This window comes from Cherax quadricarinatus, chromosome 96 (assembly GCF_038502225.1).
Source record: "Cherax quadricarinatus isolate ZL_2023a chromosome 96, ASM3850222v1, whole genome shotgun sequence".
In the NCBI taxonomy this organism is placed as follows: Eukaryota; Metazoa; Arthropoda; class Malacostraca; order Decapoda; family Parastacidae; genus Cherax; species Cherax quadricarinatus.
Window position 1 is genome coordinate 10,095,233 of NC_091387.1, and position 19,576 is coordinate 10,114,808.

Genomic DNA, 19,576 nt, shown 5'->3' on the forward strand with positions numbered 1-19,576 from the left:
TAGTTCCAGAGCTAAGGGGAATGTCCTATGAAGAAAGATTAAGGGAAATCGGCCTGACGACACTGGAGGACAGGAGGGTCAGGGGAGACATGATAACGACATATAAAATACTGCGTGGAATAGACAAGGTGGACAAGGACAGGATGTTCCAGGGAGGGGACACAGAAACAAGAGGCCACAATTGGAAGTTGAAGACACAAATGAGTCAGAGAGATAGTAGGAAGTATTTCTTCAGTCATAGAGTTGTAAGGCAGTGGAATAGCCTAGAAAATGACGTAGTGGAGGCAGGAACCATACACAGTTTTAAGACGAGGTTTGATAAAGCTCATGGAGCGGGGAGAGAGAGGGTCTAGTAGCAACCGGTGAAGAGGCGGGGCCAGGAGCTAGGACTCGACCCCTGCAACCACAAATAGGTGAGTACAAATAGGTGAGTACACACACACACATACACACACACACATCCACACACACACACACATCCACACACACACATCCACACACACACACACACACACACACACACACACACACACACACACACACACACACACACACACACACACACACACACACACACACACACACACACACACACACACACACACACACACACACACACACACTCACACACACACACACACACACTTTAAGACTCTGTACACCATCTACGTCAGGCCCATACTGGAGTATGCAGCACCAGTTTGGAATCCACACCTAGTCAAGCACGTCAAGAAATTAGAGAAAGTGCAAAGGTTTGCAACAAGACTAGTCCCAGAGCTACGGGGATTGTCCTATGAAGAAAGGTTGAGGGAAATCGGCCTGACGACACTGGAGGCCAGGAGGGTCAGGGGAGACATGATAACGACATATAAAATACTGCGCGGAATAGACGAGGTGGACAAAGACGGGATGTTCCAGAGATGGGACACAGACACAAGAGGTCACAATTGGAAGTTGAAGACTCAGATGAATCAAAGGGATGTTAGGAAGTATTTCTTCAGTCATAGAGTAGTCAGGCCATGGAATAGCCTAGAAAGTGATGTGGTGGAGGCAGGAACCATACATAGTTTTAAGGCGAGGTATGATAGAGCTCATGGGGCAGGGAGAGAGAGGACCTAGTAGCAATCAGCGAAGAGGCGGGGCCAGGAGCTGTGACTCGACCCCTGCAACCACAAATAGGTGAGTACAAATAGGTGAGTACATCCACACACACACACACACACATCCACACACACATCCACACACACATCCACACACACACATCCACACACACACACACACACACACACACACACACACACACACACACACACACACACACACACACACACACAAACAGGAACTATACATAGCTTTAAGACTAGGTATGATAAAGCTTATGGAGCAGGGAGAGAGAGGACCTGGTAGCGTTCAGTGAAGAGGCGGGGCCAGGAGCTGAGTCTCGACCCCTGCAACCACAATTAGGTGAGTACACACACTCAGCTTCGAATACATAGTTACAAGTGAAGACAGAAGCAGGAAGAGTAGGATGGAAGAAGTCGAACTACACAGGCATGAGAAATTTCCTGAACGAGTTTCAGTGGGAAAGAGAACATCGCTGGGAAAATCAGTATATGAAATAATGGAATACGTGATAAAATGCAAGGAGGCAGAGGAGGTTCGTACCCAAGGGCAACAGAAATAATGGGAAAGCCAGAACGAGGTTCGTACCCAAGGACAACAGAAATAATGGGAAAGCCAGAACGAGGTTCGTACCCAAGGACAACAGAAATAATGGGAAAGCCAGAACGAGGTTCGTACCCAAGGGCAACAGAAATAATGGGAAAGCCAGAACGAGGTTCGTACCCAAGGACAACAGAAATAATGGGAAAGCCAGAACGAGGTTCGTACCCAAGGGCAACAGAAATAATGGGAAAGCCAGAACGAGGTTCGTACCCAAGGGCAACAGAAATAATGGGAAAGCCAGAACGAGGTTCGTACCCAAGGGCAACAGAAATAATGGGAAAGCCAGAACGAGGTTCGTACCCAAGGACAACAGAAATAATGGGAAAGCCAGAACGAGGTTCGTACCCAAGGACAACAGAAATAATGGGAAAGCCAGAACGAGGTTCGTACCCAAGGGCAACAGAAATAATGGGAAAGCCAGAACGAGGTTCGTACCCAAGGACAACAGAAATAATGGGAAAACCAGAACGAGGTTCGTACCCAAGGACAACAGAAATAATGGGAAAGCCAGAACGAGGTTCGTACCCAAGGACAACAGAAATAATGGGAAAGCCAGAACGAGGTTCGTACCCAAGGACAACAGAAATAATGGGAAAGCCAGAACGAGATTCGTACCCAAGGACAACAGAAATAATGGGAAAGCCAGAACGAGGTTCGTACCCAAGGACAACAGAAATAATGGGAAAGCCAGAAAGAGGTTCGTACCCAAGGACAACAGAAATAATGGGAAAACCAGAACGAGGTTCGTACCCAAGGACAACAGAAATAATGGGAAAGCCAGAACGAGGTTCGTACCCAAGGACAACAGAAATAATGGGAAAGCCAGAACGAGGTTCGTACCCAAGGACAACAGAAATAATGGGAAAGCCAGAACGAGATTCGTACCCAAGGACAACAGAAATAATGGGAAAGCCAGAACGAGGTTCGTACCCAAGGACAACAGAAATAATGGGAAAGCCAGAAAGAGGTTCGTACCCAAGGGCAACAGAAATAATGGGAAAGCCAGAACGAGGTTCGTACCCAAGGGCAACAGAAATAATGGGAAAGCCAGAACGAGGTTCGTACCCAAGGGCAACAGAAATAATGGGAAAGCCAGAACGAGGTTCGTACCCAAGGGCAACAGAAATAATGGGAAAGCCAGAACGAGGTTCGTACCCAAGGACAACAGAAATAATGGGAAAGCCAGAACGAGATTCGTACCCAAGGACAACAGAAATAATGGGAAAGCCAGAACGAGGTTCGTACCCAAGGACAACAGAAATAATGGGAAAGCCAGAAAGAGGTTCGTACCCAAGGGCAACAGAAATAATGGGAAAGCCAGAACGAGGTTCGTACCCAAGGGCAACAGAAATAATGGGAAAGCCAGAACGAGGTTCGTACCCAAGGACAACAGAAATAATGGGAAAACCAGAACGAGGTTCGTACCCAAGGACAACAGAAATAATGGGAAAGCCAGAACGAGGTTCGTACCCAAGGACAACAGAAATAATGGGAAAGCCAGAACGAGGTTCGTACCCAAGGACAACAGAAATAATGGGAAAGCCAGAACGAGATTCGTACCCAAGGACAACAGAAATAATGGGAAAGCCAGAACGAGGTTCGTACCCAAGGACAACAGAAATAATGGGAAAGCCAGAAAGAGGTTCGTACCCAAGGGCAACAGAAATAATGGGAAAGCCAGAACGAGGTTCGTACCCAAGGGCAACAGAAATAATGGGAAAGCCAGAACGAGGTTCGTACCCAAGGGCAACAGAAATAATGGGAAAGCCAGAACGAGGTTCGTACCCAAGGGCAACAGAAATAATGGGAAAGCCAGAACGAGGTTCGTACCCAAGGACAACAGAAATAATGGGAAAGCCAGAACGAGGTTCGTACCCAAGGACAACAGAAATAATGGGAAAGCCAGAACGAGGTTCGTACCCAAGGACAACAGAAATAATGGGAAAGCCAGAACCAGGCCTTGGTTGACCCAAAGGTGTAGAGAAGACAAAACTAAGTGCTCTGTCGTACGGAGTCTGTGTAAAAGACAAAGGACCCAGAAAATAAGATTAGTCGAAGAGTTTCGCCTACACAGTAGGCTTCTTCAGTCGAGTACAGAAAAGTTGATCGACTGAAGAAGCCTACTGTGTAGGCGAAACGTTTCGAAATAAAGATACCTAACTGTTGCATATGTGTCTTACATAACATTAGTCGAAGAGCCAGAAACGAATATGCACAGATAAGAGGAAGGCCCAGCGGCAGTACGAAAATGACGGAACACTGAAAGTCATGTCTGACCAGGCTGTTGTACAGCCACATCAGGAGGAAAACAAAAGTCAAGGACCAAGTAATCAGGCTGAGGAAGGAAGGTGGGGAGCTCACAAGAAACGACCAAGATGTATGGGAAGAGCTCAACTTGAGATTTAGTGAAGTATTGTGAGTGGGGACCGAATAGACTCCAGAAAGCCGGAATAGTGGGGTACACCAACAAGTGCTGCACATACTACACATAACCGAATATGAGGTGAAGAGGCTTCTAAGGGAACTAGATACCTTAAAGGCGGTGGGACCAGACAATATCTCCCCATGGGTCCTGATAGAGGGAGCAGAGGCCCTTTGTGTGCCACTATCAACAATCTTCAACACATCTATCGAAACAGGGCGACTACCTGAGGTGTGGAAGGCAGCAAATGTAGTTCCAATTAAGCTACAGAAAAGTGTCACTGACATGTATAGTATGCAAAGTCATAGAGAAGATTATCATTAGAAGAATGGTGGAGTGCCTAGAAGTAAATGAGCTGATACACGACAGCCAGCACGGATTCAGGGAAGGGAAATCATGTGCGGCAAACCTACTGGAGTGTTACGACAAGGTGACGGAAGTAAGACGAGAGAGAGGGGTGGGAAGATTGCATTTTCTTTGACTGTAAGAAGGCTTTTGACAGTTCCACACAGGAGATTATTGCAAAAGCTGAGGACCAGGCAGGAAATGAACTGCAATGGATCAGAGAATACCTGGCAGAGAGGCAACGACGAGTCATGGTACGTGACGAAGTGTCAGAGTGAGCGCCTGTGACGAGTGAGGTTCCACCGTTGGTGGCATCCTGGGTGTTAGTGGACTGGTGTGGGTGGCATCCTGGGTGTTAGTGGACTGGTGTGGGTGGCATCCTGGGTGTTAGGGGACTGGTGTGGGTGGCATCCTGGGTGTTAGTGGACTGGTATGGGTCGCATCCTGGGTGTTGGTGAACTGGTGTGGGTGGCATCCTGGGCCAAAACTGACCTAATTTGTGGGAAATGCGCAGCATAACAAGCAACTTTCTATAGAGTAGTATGCAATAAGGTCACAGTAAACAGGTGATATCAGAATATGCAAAAACAACCACTGTGAAAGAATAGTGAAATTCCAACCGCTTTCGTTACTTCTCACATTTTCAAGGAACTTCATAATGTGAGACGTCACGAAAGCTCTTGCATATAGTATTATGTCATTGATGTCAGCTATGGTCTGTATACGTTGTACATATTATTACTATATTTGTTAATATGGGTTGTCAGAGCTTATTCCTCGGGTACCACTGAAAATGGGTTGGGAGAATACTTTTGTTAATGAGTTTGGGTTTGAGAAAGGCCTGTCTAGTTTGGTTCAGTAGACCTACTGCAGTGCTTCTTTCTTATGTTCTTAAATCGACGAAAAACTGCATCGTAAGGGATTATAAGATATTCTACCCAAGAGAAGCTGAAAGGATTTCGGAAAGGATTTAGGAGTTTTGGTTAGCAGTAATCTAAAACCAAGACAACAGTGCATTAGTGTTCCCAATAAAGCTAACAGAATTCTTGGCTTCATATCTAGAAGTATAAATAATAGAAGTCCTCAGGTTGTTCTTCAAGTCTATATATCCTTGGTTAGGCCTCATTTAGACTATGCTGCACAGTTCTGGTCACCGTATTACAGAATGGATATAACTGCTCTGTAAAACGTACAGAGGAGGATGACAAAGGTGATCCCATGTATCAGAAATCTTCCCTATGAGGATAGACTGAGGCCCTGAATCTGCACTCTCTCCAAAGGCGTAGAATTAGGGGGGATATGATCGAGGTGTATAAATGGAAAACAGGAATAAATAAAGGGGATGTAAATAGTGTGCTGAAAATTTCCAGCCAAGACAGGACTCGCAGCAATGGTGTTTTTAAGTTGGAAAAATTCAGATTCAGGAAGGATATAGGAGTCACTGGTTTGGTAATAGAGTTGTGGATGAGTGGAACAAACTCCCAAGTACCGTCATAGAAGCTAAAACGTTGTGTAGTTTTAAAAATAGGTTGGCTAAATACATGAGTGGGTGTGGGTGGGTGTGAGTTGGACCTGACTAGCTTGTGCTACTAGGTTGGATGTCGTGCTCCTCCCTTAAACGTGACTGACCTGACTAGGTCAAGGCATTGGCTTAAGCCGGTGGGAGAATTGGACTTGCCTCGCATAGGCCAGTAGGCCTGTTGCCGTGTTCCTCCTTTCTTATGTTAAGAATTACTAAGTGTTGCTGTGACTTAAAACAGCTAGCTGTAAATAATTACACCTGCACATACACAAGAGGGCCAGGAGCTGTGACTCGACCCCTGTAAGCACATATAGGTAAGTATACACACACACACAAGTCACGGAACTCAGTGGTATGTCTTACAAAGATAAGGGAACTCAACCTGATGACACCATAGGGCTAAGAGAGAGAGAGAGAGAGAGAGAGAGAGAGAGAGAGAGAGAAGGGGGGAGGGATATTATAACAACGTACAAAGTACTGAGAGGAAAGGATAGAGTAAATAATGACTTGTGTGGCCACTCTTTCTTCACTTCATCAATTAAGGCCTCACTAAACTTTACCAGGTGTGGCCACACGTTACCAGGTGTGGCCACACGTCACCAGGTGTGGCCACACGTCACCAGGTGTGGCCACACGTTACCAGGTGTGGCCACACGTTACCAGGTGTGGCCACACGTCACCAGGTGTGGCCGCACGTTACCAGGTGTGGCCACACGTCACCAGGTGTGGCCACACCTTCTAGTTACGTAAGCTCACAGGTAAGCTGGCCCCGTGATCAATACTGTGGGTGATTATCAGTCACCAGTGGTGCAGCAGACTTCTAAGAGTTTGTGATACAAAGTCACCATTAGTACAGCAGACTTCTGAGAGTGTGGTACAAAGTTACCAGTGGTGCAGCAGACTTCCTGAGAGTGTGGTACAAAGTTACCAGTGGTACAGCAGACTTCTGAGAGTGTGGTACAAAGTTACCAGTGGTGCAGCAGACTTCCTGAGAGTGTGGTACAAAGTTACCAGTGGTGCAGCAGACTTCCTGAGTGTGGTACAAAGTTACCAGTGGTGCAGCAGACTTTCTGAGAGTGTGGTACAAAGTTACCAGTGGTGCAGCAGACTTCCTGAGTGTGGTACAAAGTCACCAGTGGTACAGCAGACTTCCTGAGAGTGTGGTACAAAATAACCAGTGGTGCGGCAGACTTCCTGAGAGTGTGGTACAAAGTTACCAGTGGTGCAGCAGACTTCCTGAGAGTGTGGTACAATGTTACCAGTGGTGCAGCAGACTTCCTGAGAGTGTGGTACAAAGTTACCAGTGGTACAACAGATTTCTGAGTGTGTGGTACAAAGTAACCAGTGGTGCAACAGACTTCCTGAGAGTGTAGTACAAAGTTACCAGTGGTGCAGCAGACTTCCTGAGTGTGGTACAAAGTTACCAGTGGTGCAGCAGACTTCCTGAGAGTGTGGTACAAAGTTACCAGTGGTGCAGCAGACTTCCTGAGAGTGTGGTACAAAGTAACCAGTGGTACAGCAGACTTCCTGAGAGTGTAGTACAAAGTCACCAGTGGTACAGCAGACTTCCTGAGAGTGTGGTACAAAGTAACCAGTGGTGCAGCAGACTTCCTGAGAGTGTGGTACAAAGTTACCAGTGGTACAACAGATTTCTGAGAGTGTGTGGTACAAAGTCACCAGTGGTACAGCAGACTTCCTGAGAGTGTAGTACAAAGTCACCAGTGGTGCAGCAGACTTCCTGAGAGTGTAGTACAAAGTCACCAGTGGTGCAGCAGACTTCCCGAGAGTGTAGTACAAAGTCACCAGTGGTGCAGCAGACTTCCTGAGAGTGTGGTACAAAGTCACCAGTGGTGCAGCAGACTTCCTGAGAGTGTGGTACAAAGTAACCAGTGGTGCAGCAGACTTCCTGAGAGTGTGGTACAAAGTAACCAGTGGTGCAGCAGACTTCCCGAGAGTGTAGTACAAAGTCACCAGTGGTGCAGCAGACTTCCTGAGAGTGTAGTACAAAGTCACCACCATTGTTCGTAAGAAACATTTCTTCCTGACTTTGGTATTTGTAAAATGATGACCAGGTTAGAGATTGAACAATTACCGATGTACCAGTTCCGGGTATCAGTGATAAAGTAACCAGTGATGTTTCAGTGCTGGGTATCAGTCACTGCCTAGAGGTTAGGCAGGCTTGCCTAACTTGTAGTTATGACCAACTTTCACTGGTTGGTTTTGCCCACTGGTGACGCTGCAGCCTACTGCTTCAAACCATACCACGGGTGGGGTTTGAACCCGCGGTCAGAGAATTTCAATGCTTCACCTCACCTAACTGTAGCATATGCTGTATTTTTTATTAAAATTGATATGCTGATCATCCTACCTCCAGGCTGAGGGACTGATTATCTCAGATTCCTCAACTTCCACCGTTCTTCTCTGTATTGGACTGATGAAGACACTGGTTGGCGATACGTTCCAACTTGCAACTTGGGGAATTATTTTAAGAACATAAGGAACACTGCAGCAGGCCTACTGACCCATGCGAAGCAGGTCCATGTCCCCACCCCCCACGGATTAGCCCAATGACCCACCTAGTCAGGTCACTTCCACTTAAGGAAGGAGCACGGCACCAGACCCAGCAGCACAAGCTAGTCAGGTCCAACTCACACCCACCCACACCCACTCATGTATTTATCCAACCTATTTTTAAACCTACACAACGTTTTAGGTTAGTTTGCCTAAGTCTGTCTAATTATTTGATAATCATGTCCCTTGTCGCGGTAATATTACATAATTTCCTTTTTCAGGACCTGAATAATTATTAATTGCTGGGATATTTACTGACAAATAACCATTATGTCCGGATCTAGTTTTTAGTGGTCCTTTTCTGTTGTATTAAATTTAAAGAGCCCTTTTAGGTTTGTTTCTCATTCTCTAACTGGTTTAACTTCATAATTTGGTTTAGTCCTGTTTAAATCCGCCTTTTGCCTCTTTTAAAATATTGATCAGTAAGTTTATCCACTGCCCTTTTTATTCGCTCGTAAATTCCTCCCTTCTTCCCTGATAGATGTTTTAGTTTCATATATCTATTTGGGATTGTTTTAATTTTACCATATATATATATATATATATATATATATATATATATATATATATATATATATATATATATATATATATATATATATGTCTTGCCGAATAAGTAAAACTGGTCAATTAGCAAGAACTCATATAAAATTAAGTTCTTTCTGAAATTTTCTCTTATACGTTTAAAGATATATATTTTTTCATTAATGTTAATGTAAAAATTTTTAATTTTGCTCCAAAAGAATCTTAGAAAACTTACCTAACGTTATTATAACAAGAACAATTTATTTTAGCCTAACCCAACTAAATATATTTTAGATTTGTTTACAATAATTTAATACTAAACAAACACAGTGAAATATATTTTTTTCGTTAGGTTCAGAATGATTTTGGCGAAATTATTGCATACACAAATTTTCGCTTGTCCTATATGACAAGATGAGCGTTGCTAATAAGCCAAGATCGCAAGTTCTGCCTATTCGGCACGACATATATATATATATACAATAAATAATATAGGCGCTCCCTTTACAGGCGACGGAAAAGAATAACAGAGCGGCTAAAAGAGGTCAATATATCTGAAATGCGTAGGGAGACACTGGTCAGAGAAATAGCAAGCATCGAACTTAAGCTAAAAGAATCCTTCAGGAGTCAGGAATCGCGGGAAGAACTAAAAGCCATAAATGAAATCGAAAGAAACCCAAAGTATTTCTTCTCCTATGCCAAATCAAAGTTGAGAACAACGTCCAGTATTGAGCCCCTACTTAAACAAGATGGGTCCTACACAGATGACAGCAAGGAAATGAGTGAGCTACTCAAGTCCCAATATGACTCAGTTTTTAGCAAGCCGCTAACCAGACTGAGAGTCGAAGATCAAAATGATTTTTTTTATGAGAGAGCCACAAAATTTGATTAACACAAGCCTATCCGATGTTATCCTGACGCCAAATGACTTCGAACAGGCGATAAATGACATGCCCATGCACTCTGCCCCAGGGCCAGACTCATGGAACTCCGTGTTCATCAAGAACTGCAAGAAGCCCCTGTCACGAGCCTTTACCATCCTATGGAGAGGGAGCATGGACACGGGGGTCGTCCCACAGTTACTAAAAACAACAGACATAGCCCCACTCCACAAAGGGGGCAGTAAAGCAATAGCAAAGAACTACAGACCGATAGCATTAACATCCCATATCATAAAAATCTTTGAAAGGGTCCTAAGAAGCAAGATCACCACCCATCTAGAAACCCATCAATTACACAACCCAGGGAAACATGGGTTTAGAACAGGTCGCTCCTGTCTGTCTCAACTATTGGATCACTACGACAAGGTCCTAGATGCACTAGAAGACAAAAAGAATGCAAATGTAATATATACAGACTTTGCAAAAGCCTTCGACAAGTGTGACCATGGTGTAATAGCGCACAAAATGCGTGCTAAAGGAATAACAGGAAAAGTCGGTCGATGGATCTATAATTTCCTCACTAACAGAACACAGAGAGTAATAGTCAACAGAGTAAAGTCCGAGGCAGCTACGGTGAAAAGCTCTGTTCCACAAGGCACAGTACTCGCTCCCATCTTGTTCCTCATCCTCATATCGGACATAGACAAGGATGTCAGCCACAGCACCGTGTCTTCCTTTGCAGATGACACCCGAATCTGCATGACAGTGTCTTCCATTGCAGACACTACAAGGCTCCAGGCGGACATCAACCAAATCTTTCAGTGGGCTGCTGAAAACAATATGAAGTTCAACGATGAGAAATTTCAATTACTTAGATATGGTAAACACGAGGAAATTAAATCTTCATCAGAGTACAAAACAAATTCTGGCCACAAAATGGAGCGAAACACCAACGTCAAAGACCTGGGAGTGATCATGTCGGAGGATCTCACCTTCAAGGACCATAACATTGTATCAATCGCATCTGCTAGAAAAATGACAGGATGGATAATGAGAACCTTCAAAACTAGGGATGCCAAACCCATGATGACACTCTTCAGGTCACTTGTTCTATCTAGGCTGGAATATTGCTGCACACTAACAGCACCTTTCAAGGCAGGTGAAATTGCTGACCTAGAAAATGTACAGAGAACCTTCACGGCGCGCATAACGGAGATAAAACACCTCAATTACTGGGAGCGCTTGAGGTTCCTAAAACTGTATTCCCTGGAACGCAGGCGGGAGAGATACATGATTATATACACCTGGGAAATCCTAGAGAGACTATTACCGAACTTGCACACGATAATCACTCACTACAAAAGCAAAAGACTTGGCAGACGATGCAACATCCCCCCAATGAAAAGCAGAGGTGTCACTAGCACGTTAAGAGACCATACAATAAGTGTCAGGGGCCCGAGACTGTTCAACTGCCTCCCAGCATACATAAGGGGGATTACCAAGAGACCCCTGGCAGTCTTCAAGCTGGCACTAGACAAGCACCTAAAGTCGGTTCCTGACCAGCCGGGCTGTGGCTCGTACGTTGGTTTGCGTGCAGCCAGCAGTAACAGCCTGGTTGATAAGGCTCTGATGCACCAGGAGGCCTGGTCACAGACCGGGCCGCGGGGGCGTTTACCCCCGGAACTCTCTCCAGGTAAATTCCAGGTAATATATATATATATATATATATATATATATATATATATATATATATATATATATATATATATATATATATATATATATATTTAATATATATATATATATATATATATTGACCTCTTCAGATGCCTTCGTTATCGTATCATGATCGTTAGTAAAATCATGGGCTAGATTACCCGAATCGAGACTAGAGAAATGTTCCCTAAGTCCATTATTATTGGCAGAACGAAAATGGAAGACTTACAGTATTATCCTTCTGGTATTCCCAGGTAATATTAAGCGTAATACAATTCTTATCAGTTGCACCAAGCTTTGCAGTGATTTCTTTGTAATCATTATCATGTTATTACAGTTTCGTGAGTTGTGATGGCGACTTTGAAGGGATTGGAGCTGGAGTTTGCCACAGTCACGCTGGTTTGGGATTCATCTATAAAAAGGTGCATTTGTGGTCTCAGTGGTGGCCTATGCTAACCTCCCTATGGTGTATAGAAATATACCTAATTGGATGAATCCTGTTAATGTCAGCTGGTTCAGTAGTTCAACCCCCACCCGTTCCCTGATCTGTAAATTTGTATTTCTATTCACGTTAAATATAATATGTCGTCTCAAAGACTTGAGTATTTAATGCCTGATACATATTATTGTCAGAATATTACCCACCCAGTCTGTTTTGTGTGTAAACTTGTCAGTGGTTTAATTATTTGTCTCGATAATATTTGTAATTGTTTGTTACGGCTGGATACAGGTACTGGTCTCGTATGAGTTAAAACTAACAACAACGAGTGAACTCTGCTCTCTAGTTTATGTATGGTAACTGGCCACATTGCTGCTCTGTTGTGCTCTATTGTGCTCTGTTGTGCTCTGTTGTGCTCTGTTGTGATGGCAGTATACGGGTGTTCAAAAGGTCACTCTCAGTGTCTGTGTTTCTGAACATTAAAATGGTATAAAATACCGACAGGTTGTTAGGTAAGACATAAGACACCTCCTGGCGCTATAAAAGCTCCATCCTGTCACTTCTCCATATTGTTTCATACTATGGAACAATGCTCTTCTCCAGACTGAGGGACTGACCACCTCAAAACTTTAAGGGTGATGGACTGATTGCATCGTCTTCAGGTGTCTTCTGCTTCTGTCAACTTTTCTGTACTTGACTGAAGAAGCCTACTGTGTAGGCGAAACGTTTCATAATAAAGATACCTAACTGTTGCATATGTGTCTTACCTAACAACCTGTCGGTATTTTATACCATTTTAATGTTCAATCTGTCAGACACTGCAACACAAGGGTATCTTGGTACAGACCTGCAATCAACTTCGACAACTTCCACTAGTGAGAGGGGCTGGGTTTGAGAGGGACCTAACCTTTCAACATCTGAGTTCTTACCTCTCCTAGTGGCCTACGTCTCACCTCCTGGCGCTATAAAAGCTCCATCCTGTCACTTCTCCATATTGTTTCATACTATGGAACAATGCTCTTCTCCAGACTGAGGGACTGACCACCTCAAAACTTTAAGGGTGATGGACTGATTGCATCGTCTTCAGGTGTCTTCTGCTTCTGTCAATTTTTCTGTACTTGACTGAAGAAGCCTACTGTGTAGGCGAAACGTTTCATAATAAAGATACCTAACTGTTGCATATGTGTCTTACCTAACAGTCTGTGTTTCTCTTGGTTTGATTCTCTTGTACTGACTAAATTTACACCTAATTACTGGAGTTCCTAATGCCAATTATATATAACATGTACGTTCTTTTAGGGAAGCAAGTACCTAATTCTTTTTTCAATAAAGATGAATGTTGACGCAAATGTTGCAAATAGGTAATCCAGAACAAGGAATATTTGCATTTGTCTCAACTCCTGGGAAATTCAGAGTAAAGGATGTGTGTGTTGAGTCAGGTGGATCACCGCCCTTACGATGTTCACTACTGATGTGTGGACAAATAATATTTTGAGAGTAAGAACATAGCTATAAGTACAGCACTAAACTGGTTTTAATAAGGAAGGTTGTTCCAAGGTTTTGGAAATAAATGAGTAGAATGTCAGTGATGAGAGTATCATAACGAAGGTATTCACTAGCATATTCACTAAGGGTTTCTTCTTGTACTCCTGTTAGTACACGTTTCTTAGTTTAGTAACTCTTTTTCTAGACACTGGTGGGTCTGACACAGACACTGGTGGGTCTGAGACAGACACTGGTGGGTCTGACACAGACACTGGTGGGTCTGACACAGACACTGGTGGGTCTGAGACAGACACTGGTGGGTCTGAGACAGACACTGGTGGGTCTGACACAGACACTGGTGGGTCTGACACAGACACTGGTGGGTCTGACACAGACACTGGTGGGTCTGACACAGACACTGGTGGGTCTGATACAGACACTGGTGGGTCTGAGACAGACACTGGTGGGTCTGAGACAGACACTGGTGGGTCTGAGACAGACACTGGTGGGTCTGAGACAGACACTGGTGGGTCTGACACAGACACTGGTGGGTCTGATACAGACACTGGTGGGTCTGACACAGACACTAGTGGGTCTGACACAGACACTGGTGGGTCTGATACAGACACTGATGGGTCTGATACAGACACTGGCGGGTCTGAGACAGACACTGGTGGGTCTGACACAGACACTAGTGGGTCTGACACAGACACTGGTGGGTCTGATACAGACACTGGTGGGTCTGATACAGACACTGGTGGGTCTGACACAGACACTGGTGGGTCTGACACAGACACTGGCGGGTCTGAGACAGACACTGGTGGGTCTGACACAGACACTGGTTTGTCTGACACAGACACTAGTGGGTCTGACACAGACACTGGTGGTCTTACACACTGGTGGGTCCTACAGACACTGGTGGGTGTGACAGACACTGGTGGGTTTGACACAGGCACTGGTGGTCTTACACACTGGTGGGTCTGACACAGACACTGGTGGTCTTACTGGTGGGTCTGACACACACTGGTGGGTCTGACACAGACACTGGTGGTCTTACTGGTGGGTCTGACACACACACTGGTGGGTCTGAGACAGACACTGGTGGGTCTGATATAGACACTGGTGGATCTGACACAGACACTGGTGGGTCTGACACAGACACTGGTGGGTCTGACACAGACACTGGTGGGTCTGACACAGACACTGGAGGGTCTGACACAGACACTGGTGGGTCTGACAGACACTGGTGGGTCTGACAGACACTGGTGGGTCTGAGACAGACACTGGTGGGTCTGATACAGACACTGGTTGGTCTGACACAGACACTAGTGGGTCTGACACAGACACTGGTGGTTTTACACACTGGTGGGTCCTACAGGCACACTGGTGGGTCCTACAGGCACACTGGTGGGTTTGACAAAGGCACTGGTGGTCTTACACACTGGTGGGTCTGACACAGACACTGGTGGTCTTACTGGTGGGTCTGACACACACTGGTGGGTCTGAGACAGACACTGGTGGGTCTGATATAGACACTGGTGGATCTGACAAAGACACTGGTGGGTCTGACACAGACACTGGTGGTCTTACTGGTGGGTCTGACACACACACTGGTGGGTCTGAGACAGACACTGGTGGGTCTGATATAGACACTGGTGGATCTGACACAGACACTGGTGGGTCTGACACAGACACTGGTGGGTCTGACACAGACACTGGTGGGTCTGACACAGACACTGGAGGGTCTGACACAGACACTGGTGGGTCTGACACAGGCACTGGTGGGTCTGACAGACACTGGAGGGTCTGACACAGACACTGGTGGGTCTGACACAGGCACTGGTGGGTCTGACAGACACTGGTGGTCTTACACTCTGGTGAGTCTGACACACTGGTGGGTCTGACACAGGCACTGGTGGTCTTACTGGTGGGTCTGACACAGACACTGGTGGTCTTACACACTGGTGGGTCTGACACAGACACTGGTGGTCTTACACACTGGTGGGTCTGACACAGACACTGGTGGGTCTGACAGAGACACTGGTGGGTCTGACAGAGACACTGGTGGGTCTGACACAGACACTGGTGGATCTGACACAGACACTGGTGGGTCTGACACAGACACTGGTGGGTCTGACAGACACTGGTAGTCTTACACACTGGTGAGTCTGACAGACACTGGTGGGTTTGACACAGGCACTGGTGGGTCTGACAGACACTGGTGGGTCTGACAGACACTGGTGCGTCTGACACAGACACTGGTGGGTCTGACACAGACACTAGTGGATCTGACAGACACTGGTGGTCTTACACACTGATGGGTCTGACAGACACTGGTGGGTCTGACACAGGCACTGGTGGTCTTACACACTGGTGGGTCTGACACAGACACTGGTGGGTCTGACACAGGCACTGGTGGTCTTACACACTGGTGGGTCTGACACAGACACTGGTGGGTCTGACACAGACGCTGTTGGGTCTGACACATACACTGGTGGGTCTGATACAGACACCGGTGGGTCTGGCACAGACACTGGTGGGTCTGGCACAGACACTGGTGGGTCTGACACAGACACTGGTGGGTCTGACACACTGGTGGGTCTAACACAGACACTGGTGGGTCTGCCAAAGACACTGGTGGGTCTGGCACAGACACTGGTGGGTCTGACAGACACTGGTGGGTCTGGCACAGACACTGGTGGGTCTGACATAGACAATGGTGGGTCTTACACAGACACTGGTGGGTCTTACACAGACACTGGTGGGTCTGACACAGACACTGGTGGGTCTGACACACACTGGCGGATCTGAGACAGACACTGGTGGGTCTGATACAGACACTGGTGGATCTGACACAGACACTGGTGGGTCTGACACAATCTGGAGGTCTGACACAGACACTGGTGGGTCTGACACAGACACTGGTGGGTTTGACACAGACACTGGTGGGTCTGACAAAGACACTGGTGGGTCTGACACAGACACTGGTGGGTCTGACAAAGACACTGGTGGGTCTGACAAAGACACTGGTGAGTCTGTCACTGACACTGGTGGGTCTTACACAGAATCTGGAGGTCTGACACAGACACTGATGGTCCTACGCAGATACTGGTGGGTCTGACACAGACACTGGTGGTCTTACACACTGGTGGGTCTGACACAGACACTGGTGGGTCTGACACAGACACTGGTGGGTCTGACACAGACACTGGTGGTCTTACACACTGGTGGGTCTGACACAGACACTGGTGGTCTTAAACACAGGTGGGTCTGACACAGACACTGGTGGGTCTGACACAGACACTGGTGGGTCTTACACAGACACTGGTGGTCTTACACACTGGTGGGTCTGACACAGACACTGGTGGGCCTGACAGACACTGGTGGTCTTACACACTGGTGAGTCTGACACAGACACTGGTGGGTCTGACAGACACTGGTGGGTCTGACACTGGCACTGGTGGGTCTGACACAGGCACTGGTGGTCTGACACAGACACTGGTGGGTCTGATACAGACACTGGTGGGTCTGACACAGACACTGGTGGGTCTGATACAGACACTGGTGGGTCTTACACAGACACTGGTGGTCTTACACACTGGTGGGTCTGACACAGACACTGGTGGGCCTGACAGACACTGGTGGTCTTACACACTGGTGGGTCTGACACAGACACTGGTGGGTCTGACAGACACTGGTGGGTCTGACACTGGCACTGGTGGGTCTGACACAGGCACTGGTGGTCTGACACAGACACTGGTGGGTCTGATACAGACACTGGTGGGTCTGACACAGACACTGGTGGGTCTGATACAGACACTGGTGGGTCTGACACAGACACTGGTGGTCTTACACACTGGTGGGTCTGACACAGACACTGGTGGGTCTGACACAGACACTGGTGGGTCTGACACAGACACTGGTGGGTCTGCCACAGACACTGGTGGTCTGACAGACACTGGTGGGTCTGACACACACTGGTGGTGTTACACACTGGTGGGTTTGCCACAGACACTGGTGGGTCTGACACAGACACTGGTGGGTCTGACACAGACACTGGTGGTCTTACACACTGGTGGGTCTGACACAGACACTGGTGGTCTTACACACTGGTGGGTCTGACACAGACACTGGTGGGTCTGACACAGACACTGGTGGTCTTACACACTGGTGGGTCTGACACAGACACTGGTGGGTCTGACACAGACACTGGTGGGTCTTACACAGACACTGGTCAGTCTTACACAGACAATGGTCAGGCTTACTAGTAAATCTTACACACACACACACACACACACACACACACACACACACACACACACACTGGTCAGTCTTACACACACACTGGTCAGTCTTACACACACACTGGTCAGTCTTACACACACACACACACACACTGGCCAGTCTTACTCACTGGTCAGTCTTACACACTGGTCAGTCTTACACACACACTGGTCAGTCTTACACACACACACACACACACACACTGGTCAGTCTTACTCACACACTGGTCAGTCTTACGCACACACTGGTCAGTCTTACACACACACTGGTCAGTCACACACACACACACTGGTCAGTCTTACACACTGGTCAGCACACACACTGGTCAGTCATACACACACACTGGTCAGTCATCCACACACACTGGTCAGTCATACACACACACTGGTCAGTCTTACACACACACACACACACACACATACACTGGTCAGTCTTACACACACACACACACACTGGTCAGTCTTACACACACACTGGTCAGTCTTACACACACACTGGTCAGTCATACACACACACTGGTCAGTCTTACACACACACTGGTCAGTCTTACACACACACTGGTCAGTCTTACACACACACTGGTCAGTCATACACACACACTGGTCAGTCTTACACACTGGTCAGTCATACACACACACTGGTCAGTTTTACACACACACACACACACACACACACACACACACACACACACACACACACACACACTGGTCAGTCTTACACACACACTGGTCAGTCATACACACACACTGGTTAGTCTTACGCACACACTGGTCAGTCTTACACACACACACACACACACACACACACACACACACACACACACACACACACACACACACTGGTCAGTCTTACACACACACTGGTCAGTCTTACACACACACTGGTCAGTCATACACACACACTGGTCAGTCATACACACACACTGGTCAGTCATACACACACACTGGTCAGTCTTACACACACACACACACACACTGGTCAGTCATACACACACACTGGTCAGTTTTACACACACACTGGTCAGTCTTACACACACACATACACGCACTGGTCAGTCTTACACACACACTGGTCAGTCTTACACACTTGTCAGTCTTACACACACACTGGTCAGTCCTACACACACACTGGTCAATCTTACACACACACTGGTCAGTCTTACACACACACACTGGTCAGTCTTACACACACACTGGTCAGTCATACACACACACTGGTCAGTCTTACACACACACTGGTCAGTCTTACACACACACTGGTGAGTCATACACACACACTGGTCAGTCATACACACACACACTGGTCAGTCATACACACACAGTGGTCAGTCTTATGCAGACACTGGTCAGTCTTACACACACACTGGTCAGACTTACACACACACTGGTCAGTGTTACACACACACTGGTCAGACTTAAACACACACTGGTCAGTCTTACACACACACTGGTCAGACTTACACACACACTGGTCAGTCTTACACACACACACTGGTCAGACTTAAACACACACTGGTCAGTCTTACACACACACTGGTCAGACTTAAACACACACTGGTCAGTCTTACACACACACTGGTCAGACTTACACACACACTGGTCAGTCTTACACACTGGTCAGTCTTACACACACACTGGTCAGTCTTACACACACACTGGTCA

The 19,576-nt window shown here is 46.6% G+C and overlaps 1 protein-coding gene across 1 annotated transcript in view; it reads right to left on the minus strand.

Annotated features, from left to right (window-relative positions):
• LOC128701787 (G-protein coupled receptor GRL101) overlaps positions 1 to 19,576 on the minus strand; it is a 134,611-nt gene that overhangs the window by 25,016 nt on the left and 90,019 nt on the right. The window lies entirely within an intron of this gene.